The following is a 15,066-nucleotide window of genomic DNA, read 5'->3' on the forward strand; positions in this document are numbered from 1 at the left end:
TATTTAGCATTATCTGAATTGTGTTTCAGCACCACCTGGATTACGAGTAATCTTCTGCTCTGTTTACACTGTAAGTCAATTAAGTGCGGAAATGCCATTACCCACAACTGAAGTTGATAAGCTGTCCACATAAAGATCCAGACTTAAATAAACCTTTCCAGAACACGCACTGTGGCAGACTGGTAGATTTGTCACGCCGACGCCGTTGAGACCAGGTGTTATGTCATTAGTTGTGGTGCATGCACACCGGGTTCCTCTTACACAGTGGCAGATTCTGGCCAGACTGGTTTGCATGCGACAGCAATGCTCTGTGCCAGCCATGGCTGTGTGATGCACTATGAATAATGGGTCACGTGTTATAGGTGTCTGTCTGCATAGTAAAATACAAAGGATTTAACTGACAGGGATGTGTTGGTATAACAGGAGACTTTGTCAACTGATAACTACTTAATGACTGCAGACAAATTCCCCTCGCATAACAGATGCCTCTTTTACAAGTATGTGTAAGTGCATTATACACACACTGTTAATTTAACCACATGAGACCTCGTGTCCCTATTCTGGGGCCGAGCATTCGGTGAAAATCGCAGATCTAAAAGCTCACAACGCGTCACAATGTGATGGTTGCACATTGTGAAGAGATTTTGGTGTAGAGGCGGGGGGAAAGGTGGTGGGGGACTCTGGTCAACTTACGTAGGCTATATTGGGTTTAAGTGGTTAACTCAAGTATAAATAAACACATTTTTCTACATTTGTACACTCTCTGAGTTACAAATGGCTAAACTTTACTGTATATACATTTGTTTTCAATGTATATTCAGGGAGTATGTCACAGTTTATGTGACTGCTATGTATTCCACCAACGTGTCGTGTCTCTCCGAATGCAAGGCCTGTATATCTTTGTATGCTTGTATTCCTGTCTACCCCTCAGGCACTGTTACTGTCACACCCAATCGGATTCCTTTTACAGCCACACAATCAGCATTGTTTGTCTTCCTGGAGGAGCTGTGTTCCAGACCACCCGTCTTTCTTAACGTCGTTTCATCTGTCGTGTTCCCATCATTACTATCTATTGTGCCGTGGCAATGTCTGAGTGGAGTGTGCAGCAAACACCATGGGGATATTATATTCAGTGTGCATGTGTGTGCAGAAAGTGAGAAACTGTGTGTATTGTCCTTATCAGGGGACCGGCTGCACTGTTTTTAAAGCCGTTGTCCTTTAGAGAGTCATGACAAGCGAGCGAGTCCATGCGAGATGTCTCTTTGCCTCCAATCAAAGAATTCTCCTTCCAGTGGTCAGGAAGTGTGGTGTGTCATCCATGATAAGGAAGATATGAATCATATGAGCTATTGCTTGCATAGAATGTTAATGCCTACTCTACTGCTATAGCTTTAGAAGACAAATCCCCACAGATAACACAGTACCTTCCCCGACAACCCCAACAGTAAAGGAAGTGTGTTGCGTTTCAGATGTGTTATGCTCTTGGGTTCGATTTTTGTAGTTTATTTTTAAAACCAGGACAGACGTTGTCATTGGAATCACTGTTGAGTTGAAGCTGTATAATATTACATGATAAACTAGAAAGTTTACTTTCTAAATCCCAGACTCCATTTACTAATTACATTTTGGAAACCTTGTTTCCTATTGAGACCTTCCCTCTATCTGTTGTTTCCTAAATCTTGTGTTCATTAATTTGGTTTTAACAGCATAGATAATAATCAATCCAAAACAGTCCGACACATAGAAATAAGGTCATTATAGATCTCCAAGTGTGGAAATGTTTTGGGTTGATTTGACATGACTGATAATAGCGCATATTATATTAACACAAAATTATGCTCTTTAGGACAAATCAACAAAAGTCTTTTATGCTGCTTTGAAAGGAGGAATTTATGAGTAGAATGGCATATTGTCTCCATAAAGGCTGTACTAGTTGAAAGGGATATTATGACAAACCCCAGACAGCTGTTCAGAATTGTGTGAAACTTTGCAGGAAGCATTTCAATATAGCAAACCATTTAATAAGCCAAGTTTTCAAATTAAGAATCCCCACATGGGGAGATTTAGCAACAAGCTGCGGATATTTTCAGTTCATGTGTCTGCCTGGAAACATTCTTCCTTTCATTCACTTGGAGGCATATTTTTCAGCTTTCGTTGGCCAAGTGCCAGTGTCAATTCCATGGTTCTCAGAATCACATTCTTTGGTGCTTAGTGATATCTCATGGCTTCAGACTCTGCTCCCTGGAAGATTAAGATACAGGACATAGAAATGACCATAAGACAATGGCTGGCGCTTTGCCTCTCTCTCGGCTCCGGCAACACAGATTGGTTCGTAATGGCAGGCCTGATGCTGCTTAGGAATAATGAGGATGAATATGTATGCGAGAAGGAAATAAAAAATAGGCATGTATTCTAATCCAGCATAATCTTTGAAGCCCCACGCGCGCACACACACACACACACACACACACACACACACACACACACACACACACACACACACACACACACACACACACACACACACACACACACACACACACACACACACACACACACACACACACACACACACACACACACACACACACACACACACACACACACAATGGAAAATGAATAATGAGGCTGAATATGCTGCGAATTGTATTCAGGCCCATATTAAAATACAGCATAATTGTTCACCCCCCCCCCCCCCCCCCCCCACACACACACACAACACACACACACACACACACACACACACACACACACACACACACACACACACACACACACACACGCACACACACACACACACACACACACACACACACACACACACACGCACACTTTAGAATAGGACCGACATCAGACTTAATAGTACTAATGCTGCACAAATACTCTGACTGTATTCTAAAAAAAAATCCAACATAATTTTGGACCCCTCACTCTACACTCACAGTACACACGCACGTACACAGTCACACACGCGCATGCCAAGATTAAAAGGCAAACAAAAAGAAGGCGTTGAAAGGCCTCTCTGGCGTCACATTTGATCGCCCCTGTGAACAGAAAAAAAAAGTGTACATTCTGTTACGTCGTCATCGTCTTGCGACACCCATTCTCACCAGCGGCAGCTCTCTGTCAGCCAGCCCCAGTCAGTCAGTCGGTGTGAGAGAAGAGGAGAGGAGACTCGGAGAGAGAACCATAGGAGTCAGGACAGAACAGAACACTGGAGTCGGACTGACTGCTTGTTGTGGAGGAGGATAGAAAGCACACACCGACACGCTGAACCTTCCTTCCCACATCCCCACCATCATCACCCCCTCTTCTTCTTCTTCTGACGGGCGGATCGGATGCTAACAACACGTCGCCCTCCCTCCCGGGGCTGAAGGACTTTGCTGAACTTGACTTGGCTTTGGAGAGGGAACACAACGGACAGACAGACAGCAGCTAACAGGCTAATATAGCGGAGGTTATATCTCATTAGCCGCCGTTACGTTTCTGCTGCTGCTGCTAAAGTGCTAACGGAATCTACTCTATAATAGTAGGGCGCCGTACTGTTGTTCAGCACACACACCACTTAGCATCGCTGCTAAAGCTGGGGCTAACAGTGGCTCCGTTAGCCGCGCGCTCACACCGACACACAGCTCTGTGTTCTGCGGGGGAAATGCACGCCGAGGAGCGGGGGAGACGCCGCCGGACTGGAGCCACTGTCTTGAGCGTTAGCCTGTGCTAAGCTAACCGGCTGAAGAAGGAACACACACACACACACACACAACAGCATAAAGCGGACCCAGCAGCGGAGAGGCATTTCTAAAGGTAAATACGGCCATTTAGACTCCACGGTGTCGCTCGCCAATAGAAGAGCAGAGCTACAAGCTAAACTCCAGCAAGCTCCGCGACGCGTTGTTCAGCTTGTAGATCCATTCTGCTCCTCTCCTCTTCTCTTGGCCAGCCAGCCGCTCCGCCTCGCACCGATGGAGCGTGGAGACTTTTCTCCGTCGCTCGGGGACAGCGGCGTCCTTTTCCGCCGAAGAAAGTGTCGACCTGGCGCCCGTTGACACCTTTTTCGGTTGGCAATGACGTCGTTGTTGTTGAAAACGGCGTCGTTTTCCTTTGGCCGGGCGACACACGGATCGAGTCAGACTGTCTCACTGGAGACTGGAGACTAGAGGAGAGGCCGAGCGCATTAGCCAATAGCCAAGCTAATTCACTGTTCTGCTGCTGATGGCTGCTGAGCACTGTTAGCAACGTAGGCTAAAACGTGAATGTGGGCTTTCTTCATCTCTCATTGCTGGTGTCTTCTTTATTATTCCATATAGAGGTGAGAAGCGGCCAATGAGAATAATGTTGGTTTAACGAGCAAAGCAGCTTGGCTTTGCACTAAGACCGAGGCTTTATAAAGTTTTTTTTGCTAGCTAACTTTTGCAAGAGTTGAATCTGAAGTGTTGGAGCCGGGTGGGGGGAGTCGGGGACCACGTTGGTTGGTGTATTGATGAACAGCACGTGGGAATATGGGCTTTTTATTACTGTTTTATCATCATTATTATTATTACTAGAGTTATTCGTCAGATCGTATACGAAAAATAAGCATCCTGATCCCCCCTTTTGACGGATAGTTGCTGCTGCATAGCCACATGCCATCAAACCTAATATAACCGCTCAGTCAGTGGGAGTCTGGGACTCGAGATTGGCTCCCTTTGATCAAAGTGATGGAAATGAGAGCCAAGTTGTAAACTAACTAAATGGGCATCAAATGCGCAGTCGTTTTTATGTTTATTCTATTTGTACTAGCTGGATATTATCTACACAGGCATGCCAGAAAAAAAACGCATTCTCTCACAGGATGCAGATGCTGAGTTGCATAACGAATGGTTTATAACTGGAGATGATGCTGCACCATTCACGTTGTTGTTGTTATGGACGGCAAGTTAAACTTTAGTTGAAAACACCCGTTGACTGGGCTTGTAGTTATCATCCATCCATTAGTCATTGTCTACAAGAAAGGTGCATGTAAGTGTGCCATGTTCGCCCTGATACTCTGTTATATCTGTGTAATACTAATATATATATATATATATATATATATACCCAAATTTGATCCAAAGTACAAATCACTCTGGATAAGTGTCTGCTAAAAACGTCACTCAGCAACGCTCCAGTAGTATGAATGAATACTTACTGATTATATAACACACACATACAACAGTTTTATAACTTATAATAATATTACAAAAAACGTTCTCTTCAGTGCTGCAATGTGTTGCTTATTTGTGTTGTTAGCCTGCTAGTATAACCCATTCTGGGCGGGCACCCATTTTGGTGTTAGCATCATGTTATGCTTTAGCTATTGAAAAATAGCAGATCTACAAGCTCATATCGCGCCACCGAGTGGCGCGATACGAGCTTGTAGGTCTGCTATTTTTTTTAAATCGAAGAGCGACTGACATTTTTAGAATCTGATCTCAGGTCAGAATGGGTTTAATCAGACCAGTGTGTGTCCAGTGGAAACCTCGTATGAATCTGATCTCAGGTCAGAATGGGATAATCACTCTCTTTTGATTGACACTCTGACTTATAGCCATCTACAACATCCCATCAAAGTGGTATCAAGGCCTTCCTATAGTTCCTACCTGTGGTCTATTAATCTGACTGCCTGTGATATGTATTACATTTTATTCATAATAATATTTACACAAGTGGAGTTGTGTGATGGAACATACAGTAACCAAACCTCAAACTGTGTTCGTGTCTGGTAGCAATTGAAGCAGCCCACTACATTAAAAGCAAATGTTTGACACATTGGGGCGTTTATGCATTTCAAGGGAAGATGGATTTTGGCAACAGGCAAGAGCCACATTATAATGCAATCTTTGTCACATGAAACAGTCATTTGTGGATTACAATGAACATAGGAAATAATATTGCATTGTTTCACCATCTAGTCAACCTCCTAAGTTCTAACCCAGATGCACTGAATGCGTTGTGTGTATAGGAAATATGATAGCTCTTGTCATATCAAATTATTTGCAACTTTGAAAAGAGAGAAAAAAATCAGTTTGGCTCGAGGACGCTATTATTTTTATAAAACATGAATGGTTTAGGCTACATTAAAACAAGTGGCGGCTGGAAAAGTATTTTAAGTGGTGCACTGAGATTGTACAGGATGGTATTTCTATCTATGTTTGTTTTACAGTGCAAATCCAAATGTGATGCAGGCAAAAAAATCTGTTTATCTTCTGCGTCTTCTCCCAGAGAACCTTGTTGTTCACCTCTGTGCTTTTTCTCAAAAGCTGGCTGAAGTCATAGAATGTTTTTGGTGAGTGAGAGATGATTATTTTTCACCACTTATTGACTTTGTCATGGTATGACAAGTATGCACCAAACCGCTTTCTTCACCCTGGCCAAAGTTGCTAAAAAAATTACTTCATCTGTTTGCATGCTTATATATTATGTGAGAAATTAGACAATAACCCATATTATTCCATGAAACTCAAGTTCTGCTTGTGAATCATAATGAACAAATAAACATGAGTGATTCATGGTCCTGGATTCAGGTGATGTTTCAGCCATACAGCCAAACTATACTACTGTAGGCCTATTGTCAGCAAAGTTCAGTGAAGCACTGTTTATAGCTGTGGGAAATATTATAATTTGCCACACACAAAGCCAGTTTTCAGTATTCTGCATTTGAATGACTGGATTTGCCCTATGTCATGTTCATGTTCTGGCAGAAACACTGAGTCAATCCTGGTTCCCATGCATCTCCTGGGACTTTGGGAGGACCGCTTTCCTCCAAACTATTGACATTGTCTCATTGTTGGTTCTCCTCTAGGGTAACTACACATACCGTGTTTATCCAGGGTTGGAGCAACATGCTTACATTTTGAATAAAAACCGACTGTTAACCGCTTTCGGCATGTTGTCCCTATTTTGGGCATGTCATTGTAGGCAAATGTGTGTGTGTGTGTGTGTATATATATATAAAAAAAGATCAGATCTACAAGCTCGCAATGTAATGTGAGTTGTTCGGCTATTTCTGTAAAGTAAAATCCTTTATGACTTGTGTTGACACTTGACAGTCACCAAGCGAAGGCTATTGCTCATAGCTCATGTTTTACTCGAAGCTATCGTATATGAGGAAAAACTTGTGCGATCATGTATGTACCGCCTGGTACAGTATTTCTGGTGATGCAACGAACGGCAGTAATCAGGTGTGATAGATAATGGAAACAGGAAGGCACAGTGAAAGAAGGAAACACAACAGTTCCTTGTGTGGCCGCTGCTGGGAGAAAGACAAACAAAGTTAAACTAGTACACACACAGAAATATCTGATGTCCTTTCCCACTCCCCCTTCCTCTTCCATCCACTTTCCTTTACCCACCGTGACACTTTCACTCTCATAACACGTCCTCTCTGCTCTTGAGACCCCCTCCCTCCCTCCCATCCTTCTTATTCTATACAGGAAACACTCATGCCCTGAATAAGTCCTCAAAGGGCCTGAATAAATGAAGAAAAGTGAGAGAATGCCCCAGAGGTCGTCAGGAGGCACACATTACTCTTGAATGGAAAACGGGACATGGGGCACCAGCCTCACTATGCACGTCGCTGCGAATACAATATTTCCCAGCAGTTTTCTCTGTGCATATTCGATGAAAGCTGTGAAAGGAGGAAGGATAAGATGATTCATTTGCTTATTTGGACTGGTGCCTTTTATGGCCCGACTGTATGACATGGCTGAAAGCTGTTTGCCATGAAAGCAAATCACAGATGTTGTCTTCTGAATAGCGTGGTTGCGATTAAATGGTGATGGATTCCGTAATGGCCTTTTTCAAAATGCAAATAAAGGAAAGGAAAATGATAAAGGAAAACCTAATGTATTGCCCTGAACCACAGCTTTAGAGTCAACTGTGTGAATAATGCTGCTGGGGGCTTTTCTCCCAGTCAGAGAAATTGGCCAGTGTTTTTGTAAATTGTCTGAATATTGGGGTGGCTGTGGCTCAAGAGGTAGAGCAGATCGTCCAATGATCCGTGGGTCGGCGGTTCAAATCCCTGCTCCTCCTGTCTACATGTCAGAGTGTCCTTGTGGGCACTCCAATGAGTGCCTCCAATGAGTCTGTCGGTGCTAGCTTGGTGTGCGAATGTGGGAAGTGAGGACGCTGGCATCCCAATATATTATGAATGAATGAACCATTGTAAAGCGAGAACTTAGAAAAGTGCTAATGCAATTCATTATTATTGTTGTGTTGCGGGCTGGTGGAAACCAGGTATTTTATGTTCACACAAAAACATAAAATTAATATAAACAAGCTCTAATAGTTTAAATTGGTTTTAATCACTTACTATTTTGGCCATGTCATTTTTGAAAGTGCAAAAACATTAAATATTTGTAAAATCTACCCACAGAGGGATGTTAAGTGTAACTTTAAGATTGATCTTTTATAAATCTTTTTAAAATAGGATTGATCGATTAGAAAATATGGCGATTCAAGGTTTTCCACCTGGCAGTGACATAGATCTGTATCTATCTGCCAATTAGTTTGGGCTGTTGGCATAGACCAGTACTTTGTATATTGTTGCGGCTCTATTTATAACCTTAAACCACTCCAGTCCAGTGTGCATTGCAACACAGCCAAGAGTTAAGTGTTGACCTTGTGTTGAGAAACACTGTGCTGTCAGTGGCAGTGGCCGTGTCATTCACCCACCTGTGAGTTGCTTCACATGGCTTCAAGGACTATATTCCCACTCACTCTGGAACTACATAAAAAGTTCTATTTTAGGTTTTGGATCTCACTCATGCCTAGGGATTTACTCGCTCACAGTCAGCAACTCAAAATGAGGTCATGTAATTTAATAACTTACGGGTGCATATTAAACTGCTTTTAAAACAAACTGCATGCCGTGTAGATGATGGATGTTGTTGGATCATGTTGATGTTGTTTTCCAAGATGCTTGTAAATTGGCTAGCTGAATTGTTTTCCAGAACTAGTAGTAGTTGTACTGTACTTAGGATCAAGATCATGACGTCGGGTCCCAATTTTGCAAACAGTTAATCAGATGAAACAACCAGTGAGTGACCCCATAAACCATAAAGCTACAAGCGTGAATTATTTAATTTTCTTTATTTTTGTGTGTGAAGAGGAGTTGTTCATAGGATGTAGAAGAAGCCACATTCATGTTGACATCATTGTCCAGTTTTCACACCTTCGTATAAGTAAGTTAATCACGTGGCGCCTCCTCATTATGTTTTGTAGAGTAAAGACAACTTATTGTCTCCACCAGGCCGAAGGCATGGGGAGAGAGAGTATGTTTTGCATTCCGTCTGTCCATCCGTGTGTGTGTGTGTCCGTCCGTCTGTGGACAGCTAATCTCCGGCACTGTTATATATATATATATATATTTTGCGGCTTACGTCTTTTATTGGTTTTTTGAAGGGACAGACAGTAGGCTGACAGGAAACGGGAGAGAGATGGGGGAAGACATGCAGTAAAGGCCGTGTCGGGTTCGGGAGTCGAACCCGTGGCACACTGCGACTGGATTACCAGTCGGGTGCCCAGACGGTTTACGCCACCGCCTGGGCCATCTCCGGCACTGTTGTCTTGATCGCAGCCATACTCTGCACACACACTCCCTGAATGCCACAGCTGAACCTCTGCCCCAAGGTTTTCACATTGGCCTCTTGTAGCACCACCAGGAGGCCACTTTGTGCAAACCAATTTTTTGGACTACACCTACAGATTTTGTTCAAACATCACGCAAATTGGTACACAGTCACTCTAGAGCCATTCAACGAAACGGGTCTTTCAGATTTTCCAGACTCCATCCTGATTGGCTAAGATTGGCTTCCAAAGTTGCTCAGTTTCAAACAAAATGCCGCAAATCATGAACACATCGTGTGATTTCAGTGAAATTGTGCACGCACATTCCCACTATGGTGAGGAAGAAATGCCACTTGAACATTTTTAACTCAGCCTCATGGTGGCCAAGGAAAAAGCCTGGAATCTTTATCTCAACCAGGCCGAAGGCATGGGGAGAGAGTATGTTTTGTTCACATCTGCTTTTTATAGTGCCACCAGGAGCACATTTTCTAATAATACTTTCAGATTTGATCTAAATCTAACACAAATCGGTACACATGCTGTGATGTGATCAAGACTGGTTTGTTTGATTTCTCATAATCCATCCTGATTGGCTACGAGCCTACGATTGGCTTCAAAACTTTCAGGAGTAGCCCGCTTTGTACCCGTTTTGTACAAATCGCCACAACTCCTCAACGCAGCGTCGGATTGCGGTGTAACTGTGCATGCCCACTAGGCTGAGGAAGAAATGCCACTTGACAGTTTTCAAATCAGTCTCATGGTGGCGCTACTACAGGCCATGTTGCGACACACACGCCATGCGTGCATTTTGCCAAACATCACACACACTCCTATCCTCCTGTTGGAGACCTGTGCCCAGAAGGGCACTTTGTCTAGTTTTGTTTCTGAATCTCTGAAGAGAGAGACCAGAGAAGAGAGGCAGAGACCAGGTTCCCCCAGGGGTCTGTACTTGTTCCCCCTCTACACCAAAGTTATATTCTTTGCCAAAATAATTAAGTATTTTTTGCACAATCTTTGCCTATTTTCACAAAACGTTATGTCTATTCTATGATGCTGCCTATCATTCATGTGGTTAAAAGGCCTCTCTGCAGCAACAGAACATCTGGGCAATGGATGCCTCAGTGCTGGACGGTGACTGAGTAAGAGGTTGTTAACCAACCCACTTAAGTTCATACAGCTCGGTCATTTATACTGCAGTGCTGCTGATCATTGTCCATCTAACTCATTCATTCAACACTTCATTTCCCCACAACAACTTCATACATTTTGAGACTGGATTGCATCACGATGTGCCTCTTTTGTCCGATTTATACGCGCTTGGTGTTGTGGGCTGAAAACAACGAATAAATAATCGACAAGCTCAGCTTGTAGAATTGTAGATATGCTAATGTTTTGGTAGCTAAATTCATAAGACAAAGTATTAATCAGTCGTTAATCGTAATACTAATACACATTGCAAGTCTTCTAGATAGCTTGTGACGACGGTCGCTCTGTGATAAAGCCAGTGCATAGTGCAGCTCTACTGTACACTACCATTTCCAGGAAGCGTCACATTACCTCTCCTGGCTGCTGTTGTAGATTATTGACCCCAGTGCCCTGCTGAAAGCTTTTCTCATATGGACACTGATATTTCCTCCCCTTTGAACACCATGTTGCCCAAAACATGAGGGTGATGAAAGCAGGCCTGAGTGCCACAGAGTACAGACACAGCGGATGGATTCAGACCGTGGCTGAAATGTACTACTCATGTTAAAAGGCGGAGATAATAGCTTTGGAGTGCCGTCTCCACTCTCTAAAAGGACACACCGGACATGTGACGATTAAACAAAGCGAAAATCGGAAATCATCTTTTTTTTTGTGGCATTTTCTGCCTTTATTGATATGTTATCTGACAGGATGGGGGGGGGGGGGGGGGAGACACGCGGCAAAGGCCGTCAGGATCGGGATTTGAACCTGCGGCACGCTGTCAGGCTGGCTCAGCAGCCTACGTGCCCATACCGTTGAGCTAACTGTCCGGAGAAATCATCTCTTTTGTTCGGAATAAAACAAGTTGCTTTATCGCTGCATCATAATAGTTTTGTGTGGATGATGCACTCATGATACCAAGTTTTCACACAGAAAAACAAAAAAACTTACCTGGTAATGTAAAACTTTATAACAATAATTTATTCTCGGCACACTAATTTATGCTCGCCATATCACCCACGCAAACCGCTTGGTGTCGTGATCTTGTAGACGTAGACGAGCTATTTTCGGTGGGGGAAATGAAGAAATGGACTGAGAGAAAGCTGCTGTCCCTCCCTATGTACCCTAGGTGTATTGTGTCCCCATGTACCTTAGGTGTATTGTCTTTGCCCCGGCGCTCATCATTATCACATTTCATTTGAAAATAGACCCAGTGTGAGATTCCTGTGTGGCTTACCTTCAAGCTGAAGAATGGCTCTCTTAAATCTCAGAATTCCTTTACTGTCATTGTGCACATTTGAGTATTTTAAATTGGGTAGCTGATGGTGCAATCACACATAACTGTGTGTGTGTGTGTGTGTGTGTGTGGGGGGGGGGGGTGTGTAAATTATATATACTGTACATAAGAATCTGTAACCTATAAAACAATGGGATATAAACTTATAAAGCCGTCTCAAATCCCAGTAAAAAACGTAAGTAAAACTAATCATCTAGCTAAAATACCTGTTCTGGGAGACTTGCACAAAACGGTGGTAAGATCAAATCACGCAATCCACTCCATTTAACTACAGTTAACCTCAATTTGTGACATCTAGGCTAAAACCTTAGAGAGAGAGAAAGTGAGTGCAGTGGGTGGGTGGGGGGTTGTCTCCTTGGAGTGTACACACACGGGTTGATCCAACTCCACTCGTCTACGGTTTGTGAATGGGCTCCGAGAAATCTGCAAAGAGCAAGGACAGTGTAAATAACCCATTTAGACCCCGCGTCGAAATAATACATTTTGGGGTCCTTGACATGAAATATCGAGCACCACTAATAGAAACATTTCTATCAGTGGTGCTCAATATTTCATATGAAGGACCCCAAAAATTATATATAATTGGCCACCCGACCCCCATCTGAAAATATGTTGTTCCAGGGACCTCCCAGATGAGTTTAAAAAGTTCAGTGTGAAAGAATATATATTCGAAGAATTGCGCCACATTTTCAAGATTAAAATAAATAAATAGCAGACCCATAGCGCGGCACCTATGAGCTTGTGGATCTGCTATTTTTCAATAGCTAAAGTCTAAAATAATGCTTAAAACACCAAAAGGGTTTCCCGCCCTAAATGGGATAATTCAGGGCTGTGCCATGCAGCTCGGGGTTGGGTAATGAACACTGGGTGGGGGGGGGGGTTCTCCCAGACACACTGCTGCTTTCATGTGGGCTGTGGTGGTGTGAGCGCTGCGTGACAGGGACCCGGAGAGGACAGGGACCCGGACAGGGTCAGGACAGGGACCCGGACAGGGTCAGGACAGGGACCCGGAGAGGAAGGGGTGGGCTGTGGTGGTGTGAGCGCTGCGTGACAGGGACCCGGAGAGGAAGGGGTGGGCTGTGGTGGTGTGAGCGCTGCGTGACAGGGACCCGGAGAGGAAGGGGTGGGCTGTGGTGGTGTGAGCGCTGCGTGACAGGGACCCGGAGAGGACAGGGACCCGGAGAGGAAGGGGGACAGGGACAGGGATCCGGAGAGGAAGGGGGACAGGGACAGGGACTGGGACAGGGACAGGGACCCGGAGAGGAAGGGGGACAGGGACAGGGACAGGGACCCGGAGAGGAAGGGGTGGTGTGAGCACTGCGTGACAGGGACCTGGAGAGGAAGGGGGACAGGGACAGGGACCGGGACAGGGACCCGGAGAGGACAGGGACCCGGAGAGGAAGGGGGCAATTTGGAGAACGGCAACCAGAAGAATAGAAATATCACAGCGCTCTCAGAAGGCTTGGTTGACTCACCGACTGGAGGTTTTAGGCTGCGGCGGACGAGTGACGCTCCCCACCGTCAACTTGATAATTGGTGATGGGTAGCCTGTGTTAGACAGTGGGTCCTGGAATGAGGTGATGGGTAGCCTGTGTTAGACAGCTGGTCCTGGAATGAGGTGATGGGTAGCCTGTGTTAGACAGTGGGTCCTGAAATGAGGTGATGGGTAGCCTGTGTTAGACAGCGGGTCCTGAAATGAGGTGATGGGTAGCCTGTGTTAGACAGAGGGTCCTGGAATGAGGTGATGGGTAGCCTGTGTTAGACAGCTGGTCCTGGAATGAGGTGATGGGTGGCCTGTGTTAGACAGCGGGTCCTGGAATGAGGTGATGGGTAGCCTGTGTTAGACAGCGGGTCCTGGAATGAGGTGATGGGTAGCCTGTGTTAGACAGCGGGTCCTGGAATGAGGTGATGGGTAGCCTGTGTTAGACAGAGGGTCCTGGAATGAGGTGATGGGTAGCCTGTGTTAGACAGCGGGTCCTGGAATGAGGTGATGGGTAGCCTGTGTTAGACAGCGGGTCCTGGAATGAGGTGATGGGTAGCCTGTGTTAGACAGCGGGTCCTGGAATGAGGTGATGGGTAGCCTGTGTTAGACAGCGGGTCCTGGAATGAGGTGATGGGTAGCCTGTGTTAGACAGAGGGTCCTGGAATGAGGTGATGGGTAGCCTGTGTTAGACAGCTGGTCCTGGAATGAGGTGATGGGTAGCCTGTGTTAGACAGAGGGTCCTGGAATGAGGTGATGGGTAGCCTGTGTTAGACAGCGGGTCCTGGAATGAGGTGATGGGTAGCCTGTGTTAGACAGCGGGTCCTGGAATGAGGTGATGGGTAGCCTGTGTTAGACAGCGGGTCCTGGAATGAGGTGATGGGTAGCCTGTGTTAGACAGCGGGTCCTGGAATGAGGTGATGGGTGCTGTGTTAGACAGCGGGTCCTGGAATGAGGTGATGGGTGCTGTGTTAGACAGCGGGTCCTGGAATGAGGTGATGGGTGCTGTGTTAGACAGCGGGTCCTGGAATGAGGTGATGGGTGCTGTGTTAGACAGCGGGTCCTGGAATGAGGTGATGGGTGCTGTGTTAGCCCATTCTGACCTGAGATCAGATTCATACGAGGTTTCCACATGGACACACACTGGTCTGATTAAACCATTCTGACCTGAGATCAGATTCTAGAAATGTCAGTCGCTCTTCGATTTTTCAAAAATAGCAGACCTACAAGCTCGTATCGCGCCACTCGGTGGCGCGATATGAGCTTGTAGATCTGCTATTTTTCAATAGCTAAAGCATAACATGATGCCAACACCAAAATGGGTGCCCGGTCAGAATGGGTTAGACAGCGGGTCCTGGAATGAGGGCAGATTTCCCATGAAGATCAGACGGGAAATGTTTGACATCGGGAGAGGCAGCAAATATAGGGATGCTCCGATCAGGTTTTTTGGGACCGATATCGATCACTGATTGTTTTTCTCGTGATCGGCCGATACCGATATGTCCAATAAACGATACTG

The 15,066-nt window shown here is 45.0% G+C and overlaps 1 protein-coding gene across 1 annotated transcript in view; it reads left to right on the forward strand.

The window, feature by feature from the left end:
• Positions 1-3,130: 3,130 nt before the first annotated feature.
• The window catches only part of LOC310859231 (uncharacterized protein), a gene marked incomplete at its 3' end in the record, with an annotated part of 129,853 nt that continues 117,917 nt past the window's right edge, over positions 3,131-15,066 (forward strand). The window contains exon 1 of the mRNA XM_083765633.1: positions 3,131-3,804. The remainder of the gene's footprint in view (positions 3,805-15,066) is intronic.

The sequence above is a fragment of the Protomyctophum parallelum genome (assembly GCF_964188405.1).
Source record: "Protomyctophum parallelum genome assembly, chromosome: 5".
In the NCBI taxonomy this organism is placed as follows: domain Eukaryota; kingdom Metazoa; phylum Chordata; class Actinopteri; order Myctophiformes; family Myctophidae; genus Protomyctophum; species Protomyctophum parallelum.